This window comes from Azolla caroliniana, unplaced genomic scaffold, assembly GCF_043228905.1.
Source record: "Azolla caroliniana isolate FFs.n. ecotype wild unplaced genomic scaffold, voAzoCaro1.0.p SCAF_14, whole genome shotgun sequence".
Lineage (NCBI taxonomy): Eukaryota > Viridiplantae > Streptophyta > Polypodiopsida > Salviniales > Salviniaceae > Azolla > Azolla caroliniana.
The window spans coordinates 18,374,446-18,387,535 of record NW_028230449.1 but is presented as its reverse complement, the minus strand read 5'-3'; positions in this window follow the sequence as shown (position 1 = coordinate 18,387,535).

Genomic DNA, 13,090 nt, shown 5'->3' with positions numbered 1-13,090 from the left:
CCCCCGTGTAAATAACCGGAAAAAACAAAGCAAACGAAGAGCGTAGAAATTGGATATTTTCAACGTATATGCCCCTCCCCCCTCCTGCCTTTTTTTTTTTGTTATTTATAATCCATTATGTTTGTACGTTATTCCTTACAATACCCTCCCTCGGAACACATTATTCCGGTCCTCATACCGAAGTAAGTATGTAGTAGTGAGAATACTCAATTAAGTAATAGTGGAAGTAATATATCTCTTTGAAGGTACACATTCTCGTTTGCATTTGTACGAAATAGAATGTTTGCCAATGCATTCGAGTATATTACGTACGATGTTCATAATAATACTAAGTAGTAGTAATAATACTAACTCAAGTAGTAGTAGTAGTATGTAGTAATAGTAGTAGTAGTTGTCATATACATACATACCACTTGTCTCACATCCTGAGACCTTTTCCTCTTATACATTTGTGTAGTTTTTATCCTTGCTTTTCGCGACTCCCTAGGGTTTTCCCTTCTTGTCTCGTCGGGCTTTTCCTTCCTGCCGTAACCTTTCTTCTTTTGCTCCCCAACAACCTGGCAATACAAAAATCTTGATGCTTGTAAAGATATGGAGATTTGGATTGGCGTGTGTACGTTTGTATTGGAAATTTGAGTTATCTACTTTAGGGTTAGAGTTGAGGAATGTGATTAGGTGCTTCCGATAGTTTCGACAATTTCTCTTAGATACATGTAACATCCTTTAAGAATTCATTCACACTATTTGTGATACCTTAACAATAAGTAAGGTTGTTCATAGTACCAATGCACACGACTCCTCTTACTTTTTGGAACATTCTTGTTGAAAGGTACTAATCGTATGTTATTCCATGTGTGGGCAATGTGGAGCCTGACATGGATGTGGATACAAGCAAGGCAAAATGATTGTTAAAGTTATTGTCGGTGCAATCATGTTATTGTTGTTGACATTCTTATTGTGAGGAAGGATGATGGAGGCAAAGAAGCAAGGTGAACTTTTGCATTGAGAGAAGAGGTTGAGTGTTGTGAAGATTAACCAATGAAAAAGACAAGCAAAGAAGACCACAAAGAAGGGTGTAGTAGATTTCTATGCAAATGTGTATGTGGAGGATTGTATGAAAATTGTAATATACTTTTTAGGGTTTAGGGTTTGTCCATTTCGAATAGGCTTTTAAAGAAGTTGATTGTCCAATATATTTGTATGTCAACATTAACACCCACATTCTTTAGCTGAGCAATGATATTATACCATGTCAAAACTAATGTATAGACTTTTGTGATTGATGGTTTCATGTCATACTATCACCAAAATTTGTGCCCAATATTTCTGTGCACTCAAGCATATCTTTGCAGCATGTTAGAGAACGCTATGCACGCACGCGCACACACACACACACACACACACACACACACTCATATGTTGCATATGCATGTTTTTTAGAACATTGCGCGCATGCCAAAACTATTAAATCATCATAAGAAGGCGGAAAGTTTACAATGCCCACTAATTATATTAATTCGTGTTGCAATTGTGGAAGATGAGAGAACTTAAAAGAATGATGATACATAACAATGCAAGAAAACCAGGTTACATGACAACATAGAAAGAGAACGAGGTTGAATAGATAACTCGATCCCAAAACCAGAATATTTTTTCTAGAGGAAATTGATTGCATTGGATGTTTGTTAATTTTAGCTAGCACTCATTAATAGACGTAAAACATTTGATACTTGATCACCATTTTAATACTAGTGCATGGTTGTTGGAGAATATACTATGTCATCAAAGATTCTATGAGAGAGAGAGAACTATATGTATAGATATTGACTTTTAAGAATAAAATTACATGGATGAGTTAGCTACACCTTTGAGAGATTTTATACACATTAGGATGTGATCTACTATAGTGGAACACATGAATGAGCACAAAAATACATCATCAAAATTTGTTTCTACTCTTGAACTAGATCCATCTCATAGAGTTACATATGAAAGCTTGAGAAATTGAATATACGTAAAACTCACGATGAAGTAATAATATAAAAGAATATTTCCGGTCATTTGCAGATGTTTGGAAGCATTAATTGAAAAACATTGTTGCCTAGATGACAACATGCAAGAAATATTGGATTGAATATTGTACTTGACATAACAAATAAAAGGGAAACGAGGAGAACGAGCAACGATAAACACATAAATGATTGGAATCATCACATGGATATCCAAAGAAGAAAGATAAGGCAATTTGAAATTAGGATTTTCCAAACAAGTAAATACAATGAGAAGAACTAGACATTCCTATTTTTCATTAAGAGAAATAAGTACTAGGCCTAGTGACATTGTGGTTCGTGTACGGCCCACAAAATGATGCGTCCTAGGAGAAAACAAAAAGTATAAGCGAATAAGGAATTTTCTAATTTTCAATTGTAATGTTAGTATCACCAAAACGAAAAAGGAAGTGAGTTTTTTGTAGTAATTAATCAGATTTCATTAAAATTTGCCTTGGGATAGGATAAGAGGAGTAAGAAGAGGTTAAAGGAGGAGATAGTACATAATATACTTGAATGCATTGGCAATCATTCTTTTTCATACGAATGCAGACGAATGCGTATGTTATCAAAACATTCTTATGTTTTTTTTTTTACACTTTTTACCTTTACTTTCTTACCTTATAATCAATAATGAATACAAAAGTATGGCATTTACCATACTTTGAGGGTGTTCACCATACTCGAATGATCGAAACATTCTCGCATGCGAATGCATGTATGGTACATATGGTTTACAGTGTACTGTGTACACTATGAAGGAGGGTTAAAATATTATAATTGGATTACAGAGATATTAATGATGAGGCTCCTCTGGAACCCCTTGAAAACAAAACCAACTATTTTTATGGAAACATTAAACTTCATCTTCTAATACCTTTGAAGAACATGTACTGATTTTCCATGTCGACCCTCATGAGTAGAAATGGGCCCTAGAGGATGATGTAGAAGCTCTTCATACGTTATTATTGAGAGCGGCAACAATGAGGAATTGATTCGTGTTGCATTCATTTCTTGCTCGCATATCCCCACAAGAAGTAAGTAACATATTTATTATTTGCAACAAAAATAACTTAGAAAAAAAAGTTATTTCTTATTAAACCAAGCATTGCAAAGAAAAAAATCCTTCTGATTGATAGAAAAGGTATCTTTGCAAGACACTACATAACAATCATGATGGCTGGTAAACGAGTTCTTGTAAGAAAGAAAGTTTTTTTTACCATTTAACGAAGTAAAATCCACACATTCACACTCAAAATCCAGGAATGAGTGAATGATTATTTCGGAACAAAATTGAATTGATGACCTTTCTTTAAGTGTGTGTTCTTTGTAAATATACCATGCTTAAACATTTAAGTGACCAACGATTTTGTGCTATGTAAGTGTTGGTTTCCATGGGAGCATTGCGTATGAACCTAACTAGGTTCCATATTAGTGTCGTGTACGAGCATGTAGAGTTAATAGGTCAATGATTAGGATTGTGACTATTATTCAAATTCTTAAATCATCAAGGACGCCCTACTCCAAAATAACTTTGATTCCCGTCATTTGTATGATGTTGAGTAGGGGTTGTACGTCAAACAAGGTTAGTCAACAATGAGATAAAAAACATAGGGTAACATTGCAACAAAAAGAGTGGCAAAGGAGAGAAGGGGGTTACGAATATAGTGTGGAGCCCTACACCCAAAGAGATTAGTAGGAAACCTAATGGAGTGTTAAAATAAAATTGGGAAATTTCCAACAACTATATTGAGGAAATAGGAGAAAACTTAGTTGCTAGAGAAAGAGTTCCATGGTCCACCCATTATGTCATTTATAGTGTCAAAATCTTCAAGTCATTAGTTACCAATAGTGTTGAAGTTTCCAATGTTAATTTAGTGCTAGATTTTTTGGCATTCATTTTTGTAAGTAATATCGTAATTCCTAGCATGCTTTACATGCGTGGGTTGATGCCAAACTTTATGGTAGTACAAGCACAACAAAAAAGAGAAAGGTTGTTGTGTCCCACTTGTTGATGCACTATGTAATCACCATACATTTCAAAACATACAAGATCATTTTTTTATAACACACAATTTCAATAGGAACATAAATCTAGATCAAACAAATGTAAAATAACATAGATACATTTTATTATATAAGGGAGGATGATAAAACTGCTATCCACTGGTAACTTCTGGAAATATCTAAAGCATAAAATAATGCTTACTCCCAAAATTGTTGCCTATTACTATGGAAAAATCTTGCACTCGTCGGATATAGATCGTGTTACTCATCTACCAAGACATCAATTCCATTGCTTTCGGTAGTTTTGGTAGCCATGTAATCTTCATTGAACATTTGGGCCTATAAAGAAAACAAGAAACAATGTCATGAGATACGTTGAGCAAATACTCACAACATGCGATTCATAATGGATTAGGATGTAAAGAAATAGAGAATATAATTTTGTGCAGCATAATAGATTAAGACATATAGTATGTGTTGTGTGAGTGAGTTGGAGAGAGAGAGAGAGAGAGAGAGAGAGAGAGAGAGAGAGAGAGAGAGAGAGAGAGAGAGAGAGTGGGGAAAACGCAAAGTTGGGAGATGTTGGAGAAGGAAAAACACTATTTTTGATGTATCTTCTTGCTACTGTGTCCGTTTCCTTTGTTCTTTGGCTCATTTCGAAGCTTGCACGGAGAGCTTTCTAAAGAGTATCTGCACGTATCATTTGGGGGTCTTGGTAGAACGCTACGAGTAAAAATTCAATTCGGTTGCATGCATCTCATGATCGCTTGCTTTGACTCCTTCTCCAACACAATTACTTGTAAGTGAGCTCTTTCTTAATTCTTGTCATATGGATGATAGTGTTTTCATGAATATGGACGAGTCTCCAAATTCTGCAAAGGATGCATACTGTCAGGAACTCTATTAAGGTAGAGAAGGAATTAGTACTAAAAGAAGGATTAGTACTATTGTTGGGGAATAGTACTAAGACAGAGAAGGATTAGTACTATGAGAGGTGTCGAACTTTGAGAGAAGGAATGAGTGAGTGAGAGAGAGAGAGAGAGAGAGAGAGAGAGAATGATGATGCGAAAGATATATGTATTATATGACGGAAGATATACAACAGTAGTTAGAAGGCTTAAGACTGGCGTTGAACCGATTTGGTTCGAACTAATGCCTTGCGCCTCCTTTTATAGTGTCTTCAGGAATACTCCTGAAGTTTCTAGAATGTTCCAGAGAAATCTGGAATATACATCAATTTCCTAATAAAACCTAAATGAAAATAATATCCTTCAAATTACAACTCATAACCTAATGGTAAAGTCTCGACCCGTGTAACAAAAGGTTATGGGTTCGAGTCTAGTTATGACACTATCCCCCCTTTAAAACGACGAGTTTCACGAGTCGTTTTGGATTGAGGACCCGGTTTCTCGGGATATCGTCGATGGAAGTCTTCTAGAAGAGCACGAGCATTGGTCACATTCTCGATCGGTTCCCAAGTACGCTCGCTGGGACTATATCCTAGCCAATCGACTAGATAGTAGAGCTTGTTGCGAATAATCTTGGAATCGAGGATGGCAACGACCTCATACTCAGGTCCATCTTCGAGCTCGATAGGAGGTGGAGGTTGTATAGTACGTCCTGGGATAGTGCTCTCGTGATAGGGTTCGAGGAGAGAACTATGAAACACCGGGTGTATCCGAAGTTGCGGAGGTAGCTCGAGACGAAAAGCGACATCATTAATCTTCCCGATAATACGGAAAGGACCTAATCGTCGATAATCCAACTTCTCACATGGGCGAGTAGTCTTGATGTGTCGTCGTAGCAGCCACACCCGATCTCCAATGTTAAAACTGGATGGAAGTCGATGACGATCTGCGTAGTCCTTGTGTGATTGTTGAGCTTGCTGGAGTTGAGTAGATAAATCCGCTTGTATCTTGCGTAACCGCTCCAAACGATCCTCCGCGCAAGGATTTGTGGACACTTCTGGGGTTTCAAGGACACACCACCGGGGATGATATCCCGTATAAGCGTAGAATGGCGTGACTTTAGTCGATGCGTGGATAGCGTTATTATAGGCAAATTCGGTGAACGGAAGAATATCTGCCCAGTCATTCTGATGATAGTTGAGAAAGCACCGCAGATACTGCTCCAGTGTTTGATTTGTTCGTTCGGCTTGACCGTCGGTTTGTGGGTGGTAGCCGGAGGAGAGGTTACAAGTGACCTTCAGCATTTTAAAAAGGTGCTTCCAGAATTTTGACACAAACTGGGGTCCACGATCGCTGATGATATTATCAGGGAGTCCATGATGCCGACATACTTCCCGCATGACAATTTCGGCGGTGTCTTCACTAGATATTTCTTTAGTACATGGTAAGAAATGAGCCATCTTCGTATATCGATCCACCACTGTGAGAATCGCACTGAATCCCTTAGAGACTGGAAGATCTGTAATGAAGTCAAGAGCAATGGATTGCCATGGCTTGCTTGGAATTGGTAATGGTTCTAATAAACCATATGGATGATGTCTTGGCATTTTCGCTCTGCAGCATGTATCGCAAGTCCGAACAAAATCTTCGACAAATTGTCGCATACGGGGCCACCAGAATGATCGTTGTACTAAATCTAATGTTTTAGTACTACCAAAATGTCCTGCTGTATATGTGTCATGGCAGTTTTGTACTACTCGAAGGCGGCAAGAACCATTAGGAACATACAAAAGTTCTTTAAAGAAGAGTAATCCATCACAGTATTTGAATTGCCGATAATCCGTACCTGGTGATTGTGATTGTGAACATGACGCTCGAGAGGGGTCAATTTGTGCTAGTATAGCTTGGGCGAAAGCGTCAGTCTTCAAGTCCTCACGTATTGTATTGGTAATGTCGGAATCCACGGGCATGTCAAAGATCTGTGCTGCTTGCAGTCGTGCTGGACCCAAGATTACTTGCTTCTGGTTATCAAAAGCTGGCTCACCGGGACGTGGTGTTAGATACGAACGCCGTGATAATGCATCTGCCTTCCCTTGGTGCTTCCCCGGACGATATGTAATTTTGAAGTCGAAGCGTGTGAGGAAATGGGCCCACCGAGCTTGACGTCGATTCAGTACACGAGCATCTTGAAAGTAGGCAAGGTTCTTGTGGTCACTGAATACAGTGACCTGATGAGGAGATCCCTCCAGGAAATGCCTCCATTGCATAAAAGAATCAACTATTGCTAATAGCTCTTTATCATGAATTTCGTAGTTGATTTCGGCGGCGTCAAACTTACGGGAGTGGAAAGCCACAGGATGTAGCTTCTCGTCGTTACCCTGTTGTGACAGAATGCTCCCCAATGCGAAATCCGATGCATCAGCTTCGATAATGAATGGTTTTTCCGGATCCACATGACCTAAAATTGGAGCTGATGTAAACGCCTTCTTAAGACTCTCGAAAGCCATGTCCGTCTCTTTAGACCAAATGAATGATTGTCCCTTCCTGGTGAGCTGTGTGAGAGGCAGCACAATTTTTGAGTAATTTTGTATGAACTTCCGGTAGAAATTTGCAAAGCCTAGGAAGCATTGCACATCCCGCACCGAACGCGGAGTGTGCCATTCTATCACCGTTTTGACCTTGGCTGGGTCCATAGATATGCCTTCTGAGGAGATGACATAGCCGAGAAACTCCACTTGGTTGCACCCGAAACTACATTTCTCTAACTTTGCATACAGACCATGTTCCCGAAGTCGTTTTAGTACTAATAGTACATGAGAATCATGTTCTTCTTGGGTCTTTGAATAAACCAGTAGATCATCCAAATAGATGATCAAAAAATCATCCAAGAGGTCTCGAAATATATCATTCGCCATGTGCTGGAAGACTGCCGGCGCATTAGTGAGTCCGAACGGCATGACAGTATACTCGAAGTGCCCATATCTGGTGCGAAACGCGGTCTTCCATTCATCTCCTGGTCGGATCCGTACGAGGTTATAGGCTCCTCGTAAGTCGATCTTCGTGAAGAACCTGGCACCGTTGATCCGTTCTAAAAGACTTGAGATAAGGGGAAGAGCATACCTATTTCTTACTGTGACCTTATTCAAGCCACGGTAATCTACAACGAGTCGAAGCGAGCCATCTTTTTTCTTGACGAAGAAAATGGGTGCGCCGGCTGGAGATTTCGAATGCCGAATGAAACCGTTCTCCAAATTCTCCTCTATATAGGCTCGAAGGACTTCTAGCTCGGTTGGTGACAAATTGTAGATCGGCCCCCATGGCGGCTCTTTTCCCGGTTGTAAGTCGATGGCGCAGTCGTACGGCCGATGATGAGGAAGTGTGTTGGCTTGTACTTTATCGAACACATCAGCATACTGACGATACTTCTCGGGAAGTTGAACGGTGGACTCCTCTTTGGTGGTGCTGGAGGGTTGTACTGATATTGCAAAGAGAAACATTTCCTCCTTGCGCCCTTCCTCACGCAACTGACGTAGCGAAATGGTTGCAACCTTCTGGGTAGATCCTTGGGTTTGTCGCAACCGGATTTCCCTTGTCCTCCAATCTATGTCTGGGTCATGTAACTCGAACCATGGTAATCCTAAAACTATGGGATGTTCTGGAATACTAATAATATTAAATGATACTACACATGTTAAGTTATCTAGGACAATATTAACGGGTTCCGACTCTTCTATGATATTACCAGAAGCAATGGGACGACCATCAATGACTACTACTGAGGCTGGACATGGGAGCTTTCTGAGAGATATCTGATGAGCTCGGGCAAAATTCCTATCCATGAAGCAAGAATTAGCTCCGGAATCTAGAAGGGCTAAGGTATGTACTGGAGGGGTACTTTTAGTACTAACTGCTACTTGGACTACGAACACATCACTAACTTGCTTAGAGGGAATGGAACCACTAATGGGCTGCACAGATCTAGGGCTGTCCAACCAAACGGCTCCTATTTTGGCTGGACTTAGTCGTTTAACTCTTCTTCTAATTGGCTAAGGACATCAAATTTGTTTGCGAGATTCGGACTATTAGTACTATTAGGACTATTATGACTATGAGGATTATCAGAGATTCCTACTGACATAGACTCGGGTTTAGTATAGTCAGAACTAACAATGACTTGGTTTACCTGCCTTCTTGGTCTATGGGGACAGTTTATCGCGATATGCCCTGGTCCACCGCAATAAAGGCATAATCGGTTTGTTCGGCGTCGTTGCTTTTCCTCCTCCGATAGCGGCCCACGACGACGTGTAGTGTCAATTTCCATTGGAGTTGGAGTACTTACTGGAGGCGCATTATGTGACTCCCTTTGAAAAGGTTTCGCTACCATTGAGGCATAGGTAGGCTCGGATCTTGCCCTCGGCATCTGAAATTGTCGTTCCGAACGTCGCTCGAAGAGGCGGTTGTCACATCTGACCGCCCGACTGATTGCTTCTGTTAATGATTTTGGCTCTTCAGGGAAAGTCAAGAGTAAATCCTTGACATCGTTGCGTAGACCATAGCGGAACTGCTCCATCAATGCTTGATCATCCCAGGGGATATCGGCGGCGAGTAGGCGGAAATCTGCAGCATATGCGGAGGCTGGACGGTCACCTTGGCGTAATCGCCGGATTTTGTTGATTGCAGTCCTTATGCTGTCAGTATCTCCAAAACATGCTTTAAACTCACTTATGAATTCTTCAAAATTATTTAGTACTGGAGATTCCTTTTCTAGTAGCGGAGCGAACCATGCTAATGCTGAGCCATTTAACAACGTGCCTACTAAACCCACTCGTGATGCATCGGTGGGATATCGGGACGGATGCATTTGAATAACTAACCGTACCTGGTTAAGAAACCCTCTAAACTGCGATCGCGTTCCATCGAACTTCGTGGGAAGGCCAATCTTGGGTTCTTTATGAATCCCTTGTGCTCCGTGCCCTTGTTGTTGCATTGCTACGATGGTTGCTTCGAGTTGTTGCACGCGTAACGCAAGTTCCCCATGCTGTTGTTGCGTTTGCTGCTTTTCTAAGGAAATTTGCTGAAGATCCCCCAACAAGCGTTGATTTTCTTGTTCCAAAGCATGAAACTTCTCTTTCAAGCATTGAAATTCCGAGAAAACGGATTGATACTCTTCAGCGCTAACGGTGGCCATGGGATGAAGGAAAAGGGAAATAAGAGACTAGTAGGAAAGGAGAGAGACAGAAGGAAGAGGGAGACTAGTAGGGAAATCGGTTCAAACTGTCAGGAACTCTATTAAGGCAGAGAAGGAATTAGTACTAAAAGAAGGATTAGTACTATTGTTGGGGAATAGTACTAAGACAGAGAAGGATTAGTACTATGAGAGGTGTCGAACTTTGAGAGAAGGAATGAGTGAGTGAGAGAGAGAGAGAGAGAGAGAGAGAGAGAATGATGATGCGAAAGATATATGTATTATATGACGGAAGATATACAACAGTAGTTAGAAGGCTTAAGACTGGCGTTGAACCGATTTGGTTCGAACTAATGCCTTGCGCCTCCTTTTATAGTGTCTTCAGGAATACTCCTGAAGTTTCTAGAATGTTCCAGAGAAATCTGGAATATACATCAATTTCCTAATAAAACCTAAATGAAAATAATATCCTTCAAATTACAACTCATAACCTAATGGTAAAGTCTCGACCCGTGTAACAAAAGGTTATGGGTTCGAGTCTAGTTATGACACATACATGATTGAGTTAGTTTCGAGCCCAAGAGGGGATGGTAAAAGAAAACGATGTATTGGAGATAATAGTAATGACATGTCTTATGCTGATGCAATGCGACAAGATGATATTGAGAAAGATGATAGTCATTGGGAACATTTAAGATGCATGGCAAATATATTAATGGAAGATTGTATAAGGGAGAATGTGAAAGTTGTTGAGGAGTTTGTTGACAATGAAGTGGCTAAGGTAGAAATTGATAAGAAGGGGTTTTTGGGCTCATTTGCTAATTTCTGTGATAAAGGGGTCATATTATTTTTCACGGGGAAGATACCTTTCCTTTGGAGGGTCAAACAATGGTTACGTGGGATTTTACAAGTTGATCGTGTTCAGGATGTTTATGCCGGTCCTCGTGGATTTTATGAGGTTGTTTTGGTATCAAAAGAGTATAAAGAGAAATTACTAAATAAATTGCCAGTTTTTTATGAAAAAAGTTTGGTTCATATTGTTCCGTGGAGGCCACTAGTGGAATACCAAGATATATTAAAGCAAGAGTGTCCCGTATGGGTTGAGGTAGAGTGCACATATTTAGTGGTTTGGCCAATATTACGGTCCACAATGGAAAAGTTGGGAAAGATCTTGGTGCCTCCTAGTGCTAATGCTCAAAATCAATATCGGATGTGTATTCTTTAGAATACTGCTATAAAGAGGCCAAGTTGTTTACAGATTTATGCTTTGGTATGCCACCTATGTATTTTCGGCTTAAATGGGGTACATTTGCAGGACATTGTTTCCATTGTGGTGTGTTGGGGCATTTTATGGTTGAGTGTCCTAAAAAAAGAAATAATGTAGTGGAGGTGGTACATGAAGAGCCTACAAATCGTGATCAGATTCAAACTTTGACAATTTCAGAGCAAACAAAAGAACCACAAATTGTGAATGAGAAGGATGGAAAGACCCTAGAGGTCGAAGGACAATGGTCAATAGTTTTTGGAAAGAGGTGAAGAAGTCTAATAAGAATGTTGGACATAATGTATCTATGGAGAAGGGCACACAGATTCAACAAACAAATCCCATGCAGAATAAACCATGGGCTCGTCAAGAGGACTATCCAAAGAAATTATCTTTTGATAATAAAGGTAATTTGTATGTTCCTTGGAATAAACGGAAATCGGTGCCTCGTTCACATGAGGAGCCATGAGGGTCTGGAGTTTTGCACTCTCATAGTAATTCCTATGCAATCTTAGGGGATTTATTTCAGGATATGGCAGAAACATTAGCGGTGAAGGAGAAGGAGATTTCGCGAATAAAAGGAAAAAATAAAGTATGAAGATCACCACATGGAATGTGAGGGGTTTGTGTTCTAGATTTAGAATGCATGAGGTTTGGAGGATTGTGTTAAGTGAGCAATGGGATGTTTTATGTGCAGTAGAGCATAAAGATCATCGTAATGCTGGTTTAATTAGTTGTTCTAAGGGTTATACATTATGTTATGTTGGCAAGGTTCATGGGGATTATTCTGGGATTGTCATGTTTATAAGAGATAAATTTCACCCAAAAGTAATTGTTTCAAATGAATTTGGAAGATTTATTGTGGTAGAGATATGTTATGAAGGGCAAGTTCTTTGGTTAGTTGGTGTGTATGCATCGAATGTTTCACAAGAACAAAAGTTGTTATGGAGATCTCTGACCTCGATGCTTGATAATGGTAGACCCGGTTTATTGATGAGAGATTTTAATGTTTGTTATGAGACAAATCAATTAACATCCATCCACTCTATTATGGATGGACCAGAGGCTCAAGAATGGGGAGATTTTGAGACTGAAATCATGTTAAGGGATGTATGGACGTGGATTAAGGGAGATGAACCTAGTTATACCTTTCGATCGGCTCAATATAAGGATACTTGGAGTAGGTTGGATCGAATGTATGTAATGCATACCGAAGGATTTTTACCAGAGATTTTGGATATTTCAGTGTCTTATGTGTCAATTATATCAGATAATTTCCCATTAATTTTTGAATTCACTCACCACTCAATTAGAGGTTTTCATGAGTTTTTAGGAAAACCAATGTTGATTTTTAATTCATCATTTTTGGATCATGAGGTCTTCCATGCCTATATGTGTCAATTGATTGATGCATTTGCCTATCTTGTTCAATTTGATGGGTATGAAGCGTGGGAAGTATTTATTGCAAATGTTTAGAGGTTAACTAGGTATTATGGAATTCACCATGCTTTTAAAAGGAGAAAGAAATTAAGTCTCCTAGTTAATTTGCTTGATAAATGCAACTCATTGTTAACTTATTGGCCAACGGATGTAGAGTTGTTGGGATATCAAGAGGTATTAATTTCTGCGATGCATGATCTAACGAGAAAAAAATATCAACATACTAGACTACATCGTC